The following is a 15,653-nucleotide window of genomic DNA, read 5'->3' as shown; positions in this document are numbered from 1 at the left end:
TTATAATAAAAATGAAAACAAGCTAAGAAACCTCATAGGACAAAATCAAACGACTGTATTGTTTTTATTGCAATATCTCTTTTCTTTCTTTTTAAACATTTAATGGTAAAGAGACATATCGAAAACCCGAACAAGTATAATTTCTTTTATAGCTAACATTTTAGAACATTTTTTATTCTTTATAACATCAAAATAAAGAATAAAAGATAATATAACATCATAATCGAAATAATAACACATTTATAACATAGAAATAGATCTTTATAACATCGAAAAAGATTTCTTTTTAATGCTTCTTAAAAGTGACTGAAGTTCTAAAACTGATACATCAAAATGAAGTATGAGGTATATATCATAAATTTCGAAGTTGACGCGTGATGGTTTAATTTAATGTTGAAATTTTTGATATTAGATTAGACAAATATAATATTAGACCTTCTCTATGTTGTATAAACATAATGATATTTATTTGCTAGCATGTCATCTGTAAATTGTGACATTATTGATGAAAAAAGTTGTTAAAAATGTTCTATAAGGCCGACTTTAAGAACACAGAACTGCAAAGTTTGAAGGCAAGTACAACTTGGGAAAAAAAAGTCCTTATTACGAACTCAGTTTAAAAAATGGTAAAGACTTTTTTTGTCAAAATTGATTCAAAATTTTAATCCTTTATTAAATAATCACCGAGCACATAAGTGCAGATATACTATTTTCAAATCATTATAAGATTCCAAAGAATAAGCTTTCTAATGATACCTATATTTATCCCTGTACAATTCTTTTCCTCAAACTTAATAAATTAAAAAAAATTCCAAGTACATTTTACAACAATACTGTTTATTGTTTTAATTACTGAATTTATGCAGATGTTCGTTACAAAGATCATAAATATGTATTTTTACTTTTAAAATGTGCTTAGGAGATTTTAAAAGTAAAAATAAAAATATATCAATGAGCTTTAAAACATTACTTTTAAATGTTTCGAATTTAAGATGCGAGTCTGCTTTAAATTTTTGTAATCTTTAATTTTGGTTAGAGATAACAAATATTCGGAAACTTTTTATTTTTTCGAAATCTATGAAAACTAAATTAAAAGAAAATGCGTCATTTAACTGGGAAATACATTTTCTTTAAAAACATGCATGCACATAATTTTTTAATATTTACATAATCTTCAAATGCGACCCCCAATATTTCGTCTTTTAAATGATTCCGTATAATAAAGAGCCTATAGATATAAAAATATAAGGAAATCTGGTAAAAATACCGAACACATACAATGAAAAAAAAAAAGATTTAATGCCTGCTTAAATATATACATACGTAACAAGTTAATTTGTTAGTTTTTTCTTCCATTTAAGTTTGCATTTTTGTAATTAATAAAATAACTTAGTTCTACAAATTTTTTTGTTTAAAGATCACAATTAACAGCGATGAAACTTGATTAAATAAATAAAAAATACATATTTTTATTTGAATATTTATTTATAAAAGAATTATACATAAAGAAATCAAATTATCAAAATATTATTTAAGTATCATTTAACAATAAATGATACTTAAATAATATTTTGAGGCTTATCACTTAACATAATCAAATATTCTGAATCCATTTAGCAATTAATATTAATTTATCAAGCTGAAATTAAAAAGTGTCCAGAGCAGCTGAAAAATTAAAGATAAATGTTTATTTCCTGAGACACAAGTACTGTTGATTTGTATGTTTAAATTTTGATCAAACGATATTTTAAACCAATTTTCAGAATTTTATTTTATTTTTAATTTCTCTTTATGAAAAAACGTATTAAATAAGAGTAATTAATTTACCGAAATATTCCGAAGTTTTTGTTTAATTTAAAATGGTATTTTATCAGTATCTAGTGACACTATACTGATCATAAATAAGGTGTTGCTTCCTTTCTATTTTGTTTAATAATTCTTTATCTATTCAAATATTTGCTGGTATATCATTTCGTAATTAGTATTGACATTGTGATTTTCCCAGTAATCAAAGATTTCACAATTTTTGCAACTTTAATTGAGTTTTCTTTACTTCAAATAAAACTTCGTTTGAAATGTAAGGTGGTATAGAATTTATTGCATGTATCTTTTTTTTCTTCGCCTTCATATCTATTTTCAAAAATATTTAGCTTATAAATTTAAAAATTTACACTACTGTTCAAAAGTATTGCAAGTTTGAGAAATTCCACGTTTTTTTAAGAATAAGCCCCCTCAAAAGTAATATTTGTTTTCATTTAAAGTGATATTTTCTTGTATAAATGTGCTATACAAGAAAATATTATATAAATTAAGCTATTACATTATCGCTAATAAATTAAGCTATTACATTATCGCTATAATAAATTAAGCTATTGCATTATCCATTGTGAAACAATCGTCTGCAACGATTGTGTCATTTTGGTATTTTATTATAAAATCGCTCCGTCTGCGAACGATTCCATTTCGTTTGTTGCACTGATAAAGTGCGTTCACTATGCATTGCTTTTTAATTGATAGTCTTCATTTCTATTTTAAATGTGTGAATTAACTCGTGAAAAGCGCCAAGGCTGTTATTTTAATGCATCAAGAAAACATTTCAAATATTAGGACTGCTCATTGGTACGACTGCAGTGAGCCGACTGTTTCACGCCTCATAAAGAGATTCAAAACCGAATGAACCTGAGATAAAAATCCTAGAAGTGGTCATTCGTTACTTCTAAACCTGCTGATGCTACATTGACACAATTAAGCCGTATCTGCGACACTTGCAAGAGAATGGAATGAATCCACGTCTGTCATTGCTAGTCCCAGAACAGTTCGCAGGAGTCTCTGTGAAGCTGGTTACAAGGCACAAGTGCCTAGGAAAAAAAAACCAGTACTGACGAAAGCAATGCGGAAAGAACGATTGGAATTTTCCAAGTTCCAAAAAAATTGGATTATTTCAGAATGGTGACAAGTTATATTCAGCGACGAAAGTCGCTTTTCTTTAATGTCTCACAAGCCTGGCCACATTTTGAGTAAAGTAAAGGAGAACATGTGGCCAGAATGTCTCGTTCATACATCAAAAAAACCCAGAAAGCATAAAGGTATGTGAGTGGATGTCGTATCAGTCAACTGGGCGACTTCATTTTGTACAGGGAGCCATGAATAGTGACAAGTATATTGGAATGCTGAAGGATCAGCTGCTTCGAAGTGCGCGTGACATGTTCCCAAGGCAGAAATGGATATTTTAGCAAGATCTAGCACCCTTCCATACATCAAAAACAAAGAGGTGAGAGACAAATTTTGAAATTAGTTAATTTAAATTTCATTTCAGCTCAGTTCAGTTCTGACCTGTATATCGAAGCATTCGTTATTTTAGTTAAGGCTGCATTTGCAAAACATGGTATTAATGTTCTCACATGGTTAGGAAACTCGTCAGATTTAAAACCCATTGAGAATTTATGGAGTATAATGGGAAAGAAAATAACTAAAAATCGTCCCAGAAAAAACGGGAGCTTCAGGAAATAATAGTTTAAGTTTGGCACCATAAAATACCGAAAGAAATGTTGCAAACCCTTGCCTAACCAAGTGGCTGCTGTGATTGAAGACAAAGGCGGCTCAACCAAATATTAAATGCTTTTCAGTTACCTTGAACTCTTTTATTATCTTTTCTGATCAAAAGAACTTGAAATGTTTTCTTTACTTCATTATATTTTGGGGAAGCAAAATGGATTTCGATACTGATAACCTGTACATTTTGTTTCTGTTTTATTCTTTTTGAAATTAAATAATTTTTTATTCAATTATTTAATTATATCTTGCCTTTAGACTAATTTAACATATTGACTAGACTAGTTAACATAAAAAAATCACTTTAAATGAAAAAAATATTACTTTTATTGGCTTTATTTTCGAAAAAACATGAAATTTCTCAAACTTGCAATACTTTTGACTAGTAGTGTATAAAGAAGTGTAAAATATACATTTATATATTTAAAAAAGCGTATCTTTTGCTTTTTTAACGAATATTTTATTGTAAAAGAAAAAACTATTGTCAAAGAATCATTATATACAATAATTTTGGAAAAAAAATGAAAACATTCATGCAACATTAGGAATTCAATTCCCTATCATTAAAGAAACGTTTATTCAAATTACAAAATGTCATATATATACCTTAAATTAAAAAATGTTGTATGCATTTTGAGTTTTCTTTTAATCTGAAGCATTCGGATATGCACTCGAAATTGGGTGTAGCAATTTGTAAAAGTTCAATTTGTGTAAGACTACATGTGAAGACCACCTCTTACATTAGGGAATATTTAAATTAATTATAAAATTTAATATCAATAAATATTAAAATAATAAATCAAAATTAATATTAAAACCACATATGAATGAATAAATGTTAAAATTACATATTAATAGAGAAAACATATTTCTACAACAAAAAACATTTATATTTTTACTATACGAAATTTAATTTTGGAGTAACACGCAGTATCCGGAATCTTTTTTCAATAACTGTATCAAAATATATATGTTTTTTTTTACATTATGTTAATAGAATTTGCAGATCCAGAAAAAAAATTCAATGTTTTCTGGTTTAAATAATTATATTAAAATAGTTAACAATAATTTAATGTAATAAATAACTCGATAAATTATTTGAAGATAAATTTATAATTATTATACACTCTTAAATTATTTTATTATAAAAATTTTATAACATAAATTATTTAAAAAAACATTTAACGATTTTAAATTTTAAAGCAGTTTCATTTTTTTTCATTTTCAAATTTCATTTTTTCAAAGGAGACAAGTTTTTAAACACTACTTTTTTCAAAGTCTTATGAAAATAGTTATTGCACGAATGATAATGAAATCGAAAAATTCATTCCAATGAATTATTTATTTAAAACTCATACACATTGCCCGGCCCTTTTCCGTGAAACTAGAAACTAGATGTGTAAAAGATGATTTGAATATATTTTATTCAAAAGAACACTACCAATGACAACTCAGACGTGAATTTTCCACTGCTTCTAACATAAGAGACGGCGGAACAATGATTTAATATGACAGATGATAGCGATATAGTTGAAATATATAACCCGATATATATACATATATAATTAGGAATGGAAACCTTCCATATCAATTTTAAGCTGACTTCATCGATGATAATCGTCAGTTTGCGTGTTTCTAAGCAGGTGCCAATAAAAGAACTGAGCTCTATGAAATAAAAAAAAAATATTTCTAGGAAGGATTCGATTTGTCGATATGCAGTGATAGCAGTTCACTAGGGTATTTATTTATTTATTTATTCGGAAAGGAAAATCCTACTGTAGTTATGAAATTTGTAATAAGGAATTTTATTTTCCGTTTACGGTAATTGAGCTCAGTGTTGTACTGAATATAAATTTCAAAATTTGCAGAATTGGCAAAATTGCACCCCCATATATTCATGACGTGCTACAATTTTGTTAGTTTATCATCCTTTCAACGACCTTCACCCCTTTTTCACCAAACTTCTACATATTTTAACATAAATTTATAAAATTTTATAAATTTGATTTGTCGTGTGACTATTTTAAGCCAAATTTTTATGCAGTAGCTTCTCAGGGTAAAGACCCTGAGCACCCGAGGGCAGAAGACTGATTTCTAGCTCAAATGAAGATATCACACACACCCTCGCTTCCACAACCCCTTTTTTACAGGGGGGCTCATTCACGCACCTCACAGAGAGAACACAACGAAGAGAACAACCATGCCCGAACCAGGACTCGAACCCGGAACGCCTAGATAACGGGGAAGACGCGCTACCCCTAGGCCAGGACGCCGGCTATAAATTTGATATCAAGTTTGATAAAATGTCTACATTTTTGAAAAATATCATTTTAATGAATTACATTGACGAAAAATGCGACGAATTAAATGCATCAGTTCAGTAAATAAATTACAAATTGTTCAAATTTTCTAAAACAATTTTGATTCATTCTTAATTTTAGAGTGGAACCTGCTTTTGAATGAAATTTACTATAAAGGATATACTTTTGAATTCTTTTTGTTTATATAACAGACAGCACATACCTAACTTTAAAAATTTTCAATAATATTTTTTTGCGTTCCTTCCATTAATCTGAACCCTCAGTTTGGCGTAATTTCACTCACCTCGATTCCCCAACCCCTGGAACTAGTATTAATAAACTTTTAAGGAAAAAAAAACGTTGACTTAAAAGTATAATTCAGATTATAATTTTAGTTTTGAAAGTAGTGATTATTTCGATAAACATTATAGCAATCAATATTGGGTTGTAATGCATCGAGAAATATCTTCAAAACATATTTCTGTCTGTGTATTATTCTGTTAACCAGATGATCAACGTATATTTAACACGTTCCGTAATTTTCACCAAAATCGGTTAACATGTTGTTAAAAAAAATCTTTATTAAAAATATAGATGCTAAAACAAAATCCTAAACGCATACATGCAGATAAGTGAATTTAAATATTTTTTAATCTATTAATGCATATTTATAAATGTATTTTGTTTTTTTGATCAGTGAATAAGGAATCATTTTATGAATTTTTTAGATATTAAGATTTTATTTACGGTTATATTTTCTAATATTATTTTTTTAATTTATTTTTCTTTTATCCCTATATTTTTTGGTGATTTTTTTTATATTTCTAAATTCATTAATAAAATCAAATTTTTAAATATCTATAATTTTGATTAATTTTTATAATTTTTAGCTTAAATTTTTTTATAAATTTTTATCGTAAATATCAAGGAAACTAATAATCACTTTTCAACAAATTCCTTTTTATTTGATACTTTTCATATAAAATCAAAATTTAATCCAATTTATTTGATTAATTGATAGTTAATTTCTAAAAATTATGTTGTTTTGTCATAAGATATAGATAAACGTGTAGAATTAAAAAAAAAACTGGCGCGCTGAAAATTATTGACAAATTGATTGCAAAATTGCAAAATTCCTTTTTTACAATCAGTAAATTTCTCTTCTCATAAAAATAAAATTTTTAATTTTAAAAATATCATAAAGGCCGAGGAATCTAATAATCATTTTTCCACAAGTTCCTTACTAGTTGATACCTTTCATATGAAATCAGAATCTAATCCAATTTAATTGATTAATTGATAGTTAATTTCCAAAAAAATGACTATTTTTTGTCATAAGGAATATGTAAATGTGTAGAATCACTAAAATCTGGCCCAACAGAAAATTACTGGAAAATCGATTGCAAAAACTCTTTTTTGTAAACAATAAATTTCCATTTTTATAAAAATTAAGTTTTTAGTTTAAAAATTTCATAAATCCTTATCATGGATATCGAGGGATCTATTAATCATTTTTCCCACAAATTTCTTATTTTATTATTTATTAATGTATTAGCCGATACCTTTCATATGAAATCAATAATAAATCAAATTTAATTGATTAATAATTTATTTAAAAAAATTGACAATGTTTTGTCATTAGATGAGCAGATATAAAAAAAATCTAACAGACAATTGCTGAAAAATCGATTGCAAAACTCCTTTTTATAAACAATAAATTTCCATTTTTATAAAAATTAAGTTTTTAGTTTAAAAATTTCATAAATCCTTATCATGGATATCGAGGGATCTATTAATCATTTTTCCCACAAATTTCTTATTTTATTATTTATTAATGTATTAGCCGATACCTTTCATATGAAATCAATAATAAATCAAATTTAATTGATTAATAATTTATTTAAAAAAATTGACAATGTTTTGTCATTAGATGAGCAGATATAAAAAAAATCTAACAGACAATTGCTGAAAAATCGATTGCAAAACTCCTTTTTATAAACAATAAATTTCCATTTTTATAAAAATTAAGTTTTTAGTTTAAAAATTTCATAAATCCTTATCATGGATATCGAGGGATCTATTAATCATTTTTCCCACAAATTTCTTATTTTATTATTTATTAATGTATTAGCCGATACCTTTCATATGAAATCAATAATAAATCAAATTTAATTGATTAATAATTTATTTAAAAAAATTGACAATGTTTTGTCATTAGATGAGCAGATATAAAAAAAATCTAACAGACAATTGCTGAAAAATCGATTGCAAAACTCCTTTTTATAAACAATAAATTTCCATTTTTATAAAAATTAAGTTTTTAGTTTAAAAATTTCATAAATCCTTATCATGGATATCGAGGGATCTATTAATCATTTTTCCCACAAATTTCTTATTTTATTATTTATTAATGTATTAGCCGATACCTTTCATATGAAATCAATAATAAATCAAATTTAATTGATTAATAATTTATTTAAAAAAATTGACAATGTTTTGTCATTAGATGAGCAGATATAAAAAAAATCTAACAGACAATTGCTGAAAAATCGATTGCAAAACTCCTTTTTATAAACAATAAATTTCCATTTTTATAAAAATTAAGTTTTTAGTTTAAAAATTTCATAAATCCTTATCATGGATATCGAGGGATCTATTAATCATTTTTCCCACAAATTTCTTATTTTATTATTTATTAATGTATTAGCCGATACCTTTCATATGAAATCAATAATAAATCAAATTTAATTGATTAATAATTTATTTAAAAAAATTGACAATGTTTTGTCATTAGATGAGCAGATATAAAAAAAATCTAACAGACAATTGCTGAAAAATCGATTGCAAAACTCCTTTTTATAAACAATAAATTTCCATTTTTATAAAAATTAAGTTTTTAGTTTAAAAATTTCATAAATCCTTATCATGGATATCGAGGAATCTATTAATCATTTTTCCCACAAATTTCTTATTTTATTATTTATTAATGTATTAGCCGATACCTTTCATATGAAATCAATAATAAATCAAATTTAATTGATTAATAATTTATTTAAAAAAATTGACAATGTTTTGTCATTAGATGAGCAGATATAAAAAAAATCTAACAGACAATTGCTGAAAAATCGATTGCAAAACTCCTTTTTATAAACAATAAATTTCCATTTTTATAAAAATTAAGTTTTTAGTTTAAAAATTTCATAAATCCTTATCATGGATATCGAGGAATCTATTAATCATTTTTCCCACAAATTTCTTATTTTATTATTTATTAATGTATTAGCCGATACCTTTCATATGAAATCAATAATAAATCAAATTTAATTGATTAATAATTTATTTAAAAAAATTGACAATGTTTTGTCATTAGATGAGCAGATATAAAAAAAATCTAACAGACAATTGCTGAAAAATCGATTGCAAAACTCCTTTTTATAAACAATAAATTTCCATTTTTATAAAAATTAAGTTTTTAGTTTAAAAATTTCATAAATCCTTATCATGGATATCGAGGAATCTATTAATCATTTTTCCCACAAATTTCTTATTTTATTATTTATTAATGTATTAGCCGATACCTTTCATATGAAATCAATAATAAATCAAATTTAATTGATTAATAATTTATTTAAAAAAATTGACAATGTTTTGTCATTAGATGAGCAGATATAATAAAAATCTAACAGACAATTGCTGAAAAATCGATTGCAAAACTCCTTTTTATAAACAATAAATTTCCATTTTTATAAAAATTAAGTTTTTAGTTTAAAAATTTCATAAATCCTTATCATGGATATCGAGGGATCTATTAATCATTTTTCCCACAAATTTCTTATTTTATTATTTATTAATGTATTAGCCGATACCTTTCATATGAAATCAATAATAAATCAAATTTAATTGATTAATAATTTATTTAAAAAAATTGACAATGTTTTGTCATTAGATGAGCAGATATAATAAAAATCTAACAGACAATTGCTGAAAAATCGATTGCAAAACTCCTTTTTATAAACAATAAATTTCCATTTTTATAAAAATTAAGTTTTTAGTTTAAAAATTTCATAAATCCTTATCATGGATATCGAGGAATCTATTAATCATTTTTCCCACAAATTTCTTATTTTATTATTTATTAATGTATTAGCCGATACCTTTCATATGAAATCAATAATAAATCAAATTTAATTGATTAATAATTTATTTAAAAAAATTGACAATGTTTTGTCATTAGATGAGCAGATATAATAAAAATCTAACAGACAATTGCTGAAAAATCGATTGCAAAACTCCTTTTTATAAACAATAAATTTCCATTTTTATAAAAATTAAGTTTTTAGTTTAAAAATTTCATAAATCCTTATCATGGATATCGAGGGATCTATTAATCATTTTTCCCACAAATTTCTTATTTTATTATTTATTAATGTATTAGCCGATACCTTTCATATGAAATCAATAATAAATCAAATTTAATTGATTAATAATTTATTTAAAAAAATTGACAATGTTTTGTCATTAGATGAGCAGATATAAAAAAAATCTAACAGACAATTGCTGAAAAATCGATTGCAAAACTCCTTTTTATAAACAATAAATTTCCATTTTTATAAAAATTAAGTTTTTAGTTTAAAAATTTCATAAATCCTTATCATGGATATCGAGGGATCTATTAATCATTTTTCCCACAAATTTCTTATTTTATTATTTATTAATGTATTAGCCGATACCTTTCATATGAAATCAATAATAAATCAAATTTAATTGATTAATAATTTATTTAAAAAAATTGACAATGTTTTGTCATTAGATGAGCAGATATAAAAAAAATCTAACAGACAATTGCTGAAAAATCGATTGCAAAACTCCTTTTTATAAACAATAAATTTCCATTTTTATAAAAATTAAGTTTTTAGTTTAAAAATTTCATAAATCCTTATCATGGATATCGAGGGATCTATTAATCATTTTTCCCACAAATTTCTTATTTTATTATTTATTAATGTATTAGCCGATACCTTTCATATGAAATCAATAATAAATCAAATTTAATTGATTAATAATTTATTTAAAAAAATTGACAATGTTTTGTCATTAGATGAGCAGATATAAAAAAAATCTAACAGACAATTGCTGAAAAATCGATTGCAAAACTCCTTTTTATAAACAATAAATTTCCATTTTTATAAAAATTAAGTTTTTAGTTTAAAAATTTCATAAATCCTTATCATGGATATCGAGGAATCTATTAATCATTTTTCCCACAAATTTCTTATTTTATTATTTATTAATGTATTAGCCGATACCTTTCATATGAAATCAATAATAAATCAAATTTAATTGATTAATAATTTATTTAAAAAAATTGACAATGTTTTGTCATTAGATGAGCAGATATAAAAAAAATCTAACAGACAATTGCTGAAAAATCGATTGCAAAACTCCTTTTTATAAACAATAAATTTCCATTTTTATAAAAATTAAGTTTTTAGTTTAAAAATTTCATAAATCCTTATCATGGATATCGAGGAATCTATTAATCATTTTTCCCACAAATTTCTTATTTTATTATTTATTAATGTATTAGCCGATACCTTTCATATGAAATCAATAATAAATCAAATTTAATTGATTAATAATTTATTTAAAAAAATTGACAATGTTTTGTCATTAGATGAGCAGATATAAAAAAAATCTAACAGACAATTGCTGAAAAATCGATTGCAAAACTCCTTTTTATAAACAATAAATTTCCATTTTTATAAAAATTAAGTTTTTAGTTTAAAAATTTCATAAATCCTTATCATGGATATCGAGGAATCTATTAATCATTTTTCCCACAAATTTCTTATTTTATTATTTATTAATGTATTAGCCGATACCTTTCATATGAAATCAATAATAAATCAAATTTAATTGATTAATAATTTATTTAAAAAAATTGACAATGTTTTGTCATTAGATGAGCAGATATAATAAAAATCTAACAGACAATTGCTGAAAAATCGATTGCAAAACTCCTTTTTATAAACAATAAATTTCCATTTTTATAAAAATTAAGTTTTTAGTTTAAAAATTTCATAAATCCTTATCATGGATATCGAGGGATCTATTAATCATTTTTCCCACAAATTTCTTATTTTATTATTTATTAATGTATTAGCCGATACCTTTCATATGAAATCAATAATAAATCAAATTTAATTGATTAATAATTTATTTAAAAAAATTGACAATGTTTTGTCATTAGATGAGCAGATATAATAAAAATCTAACAGACAATTGCTGAAAAATCGATTGCAAAACTCCTTTTTATAAACAATAAATTTCCATTTTTATAAAAATTAAGTTTTTAGTTTAAAAATTTCATAAATCCTTATCATGGATATCGAGGAATCTATTAATCATTTTTCCCACAAATTTCTTATTTTATTATTTATTAATGTATTAGCCGATACCTTTCATATGAAATCAATAATAAATCAAATTTAATTGATTAATAATTTATTTAAAAAAATTGACAATGTTTTGTCATTAGATGAGCAGATATAATAAAAATCTAACAGACAATTGCTGAAAAATCGATTGCAAAACTCCTTTTTATAAACAATAAATTTCCATTTTTATAAAAATTAAGTTTTTAGTTTAAAAATTTCATAAATCCTTATCATGGATATCGAGGGATCTATTAATCATTTTTCCCACAAATTTCTTATTTTATTATTTATTAATGTATTAGCCGATACCTTTCATATGAAATCAATAATAAATCAAATTTAATTGATTAATAATTTATTTAAAAAAATTGACAATGTTTTGTCATTAGATGAGCAGATATAATAAAAATCTAACAGACAATTGCTGAAAAATCGATTGCAAAACTCCATTTTATAAACAATAAGTTTCCATTTTTATAAAAATTAAGTTTTTAGTTTAAAAATTTCATAAATCCTTATCATGGATATCGAGGAATCTATTAATCATTTTTCCCACAAATTTCTTATTTTATTATTTATTAATGTATTAGCCGATACCTTTCATATGAAATCAATAATAAATCAAATTTAATTGATTAATAATTTATTTAAAAAAATTGACAATGTTTTGTCATTAGATGAGCAGATATAATAAAAATCTAACAGACAATTGCTGAAAAATCGATTGCAAAACTCCTTTTTATAAACAATAAATTTCCATTTTTATAAAAATTAAGTTTTTAGTTTAAAAATTTCATAAATCCTTATCATGGATATCGAGGAATCTATTAATCATTTTTCCCACAAATTTCTTATTTTATTATTTATTAATGTATTAGCCGATACCTTTCATATGAAATCAATAATAAATCAAATTTAATTGATTAATAATTTATTTAAAAAAATTGACAATGTTTTGTCATTAGATGAGCAGATATAATAAAAATCTAACAGACAATTGCTGAAAAATCGATTGCAAAACTCCTTTTTATAAACAATAAATTTCCATTTTTATAAAAATTAAGTTTTTAGTTTAAAAATTTCATAAATCCTTATCATGGATATCGAGGAATCTATTAATCATTTTTCCCACAAATTTCTTATTTTATTATTTATTAATGTATTAGCCGATACCTTTCATATGAAATCAATAATAAATCAAATTTAATTGATTAATAATTTATTTAAAAAAATTGACAATGTTTTGTCATTAGATGAGCAGATATAATAAAAATCTAACAGACAATTGCTGAAAAATCGATTGCAAAACTCCTTTTTATAAACAATAAATTTCCATTTTTATAAAAATTAAGTTTTTAGTTTAAAAATTTCATAAATCCTTATCATGGATATCGAGGAATCTATTAATCATTTTTCCCACAAATTTTTTATTTTATTATTTATTAATGTATTAGCCGATACCTTTCATATGAAATCAATAATAAATCAAATTTAATTGATTAATAATTTATTTAAAAAAATTGACAATGTTTTGTCATTAGATGAGCAGATATAATAAAAATCTAACAGACAATTGCTGAAAAATCGATTGCAAAACTCCTTTTTATAAACAATAAATTTCCATTTTTATAAAAATTAAGTTTTTAGTTTAAAAATTTCATAAATCCTTATCATGGATATCGAGGGATCTATTAATCATTTTTCCCACAAATTTCTTATTTTATTATTTATTAATGTATTAGCCGATACCTTTCATATGAAATCAATAATAAATCAAATTTAATTGATTAATAATTTATTTAAAAAAATTGACAATGTTTTGTCATTAGATGAGCAGATATAATAAAAATCTAACAGACAATTGCTGAAAAATCGATTGCAAAACTCCTTTTTATAAACAATAAATTTCCATTTTTATAAAAATTAAGTTTTTAGTTTAAAAATTTCATAAATCCTTATCATGGATATCGAGGGATCTATTAATCATTTTTCCCACAAATTTCTTATTTTATTATTTATTAATGTATTAGCCGATACCTTTCATATGAAATCAATAATAAATCAAATTTAATTGATTAATAATTTATTTAAAAAAATTGACAATGTTTTGTCATTAGATGAGCAGATATAATAAAAATCTAACAGACAATTGCTGAAAAATCGATTGCAAAACTCCTTTTTATAAACAATAAATTTCCATTTTTATAAAAATTAAGTTTTTAGTTTAAAAATTTCATAAATCCTTATCATGGATATCGAGGAATCTATTAATCATTTTACCCACAAATTTCTTATTTTATTATTTATTAATGTATTAGCCGATACCTTTCATATGAAATCAATAATAAATCAAATTTAATTGATTAATAATTTATTTAAAAAAATTGACAATGTTTTGTCATTAGATGAGCAGATATAAAAAAAATCTAACAGACAATTGCTGAAAAATCGATTGCAAAACTCCTTTTTATCTATACTTATAATAAAGCTCAATGTGTGTGTGTGTGTGTGTTGGCGCTCTACAGGCCAGGTCATTTGACATACAGCTATCAAATTTGGTACATGTATACCTTAGAGGTCGGGAATGTGCACCTGGGGTCCCTTTTTTTGAAATTTTAATTAGAATTTTAATTATTAATTAAAAACTAACTTTCCCGCCAAAAAAATCTTCCATTTTCCCCACCGCCAACTTTTCCGCCAAAAAAATCTTCCATTTTCTCCACCGCCAAATGAGTAAGACTTTTCTCCCAACAGTAATGAGGCTAGGGTAAACATTTTTCGGCGGATTATTTCAAACGATTCTGTTTATTTTCTTAATGTTTTATGCATTTAAAATTAAACATTGTTAATTAATCCATGTTTCAGATTCATTCTGATGTACTTTGGAATTAAAATAACACATAATAAAAGAAATTAAAAATGTACAATCTGCATAGCGTTACCCGAACTGGCGTAGAAAAATTCACGCATTTGCGTTACCGTAAAAGACGAAGAAAATTCACGCATGCGTGTTGTGTTCTGATTGTTGGCATGGCAACCATTATCAACGGACGATTTAAATTACTTTTAGGCGAGTTGTGTGCTTTTGTAATTAAATTGTATTTATGTTAGTTATATATGTTTTTGTATATGCTTATAGTTTTAAGTACATCGTTTTTTAAGTAGTTTTTTTAAACCTGTTTTCGACCGATCATTTTAAACGATTCGTTTTATTTTCTTAGTGTTTGATGCATTTAAAATTAAACATTGTTAACGAATCGATCTGTTCATGAGGTATCTGAGAAAATTTTGTTGATAAATTCTTGAGATATTACATAAATTAAGAAATATATTCTTTAGTGCCCATAAAGTTTAAACGCTGAGT

The sequence above is a fragment of the Argiope bruennichi genome, chromosome 4 (assembly GCF_947563725.1).
Source record: "Argiope bruennichi chromosome 4, qqArgBrue1.1, whole genome shotgun sequence".
Taxonomy (NCBI): Eukaryota; Metazoa; Arthropoda; class Arachnida; order Araneae; family Araneidae; genus Argiope; species Argiope bruennichi.
This window is presented reverse-complemented; position numbering follows the sequence as displayed.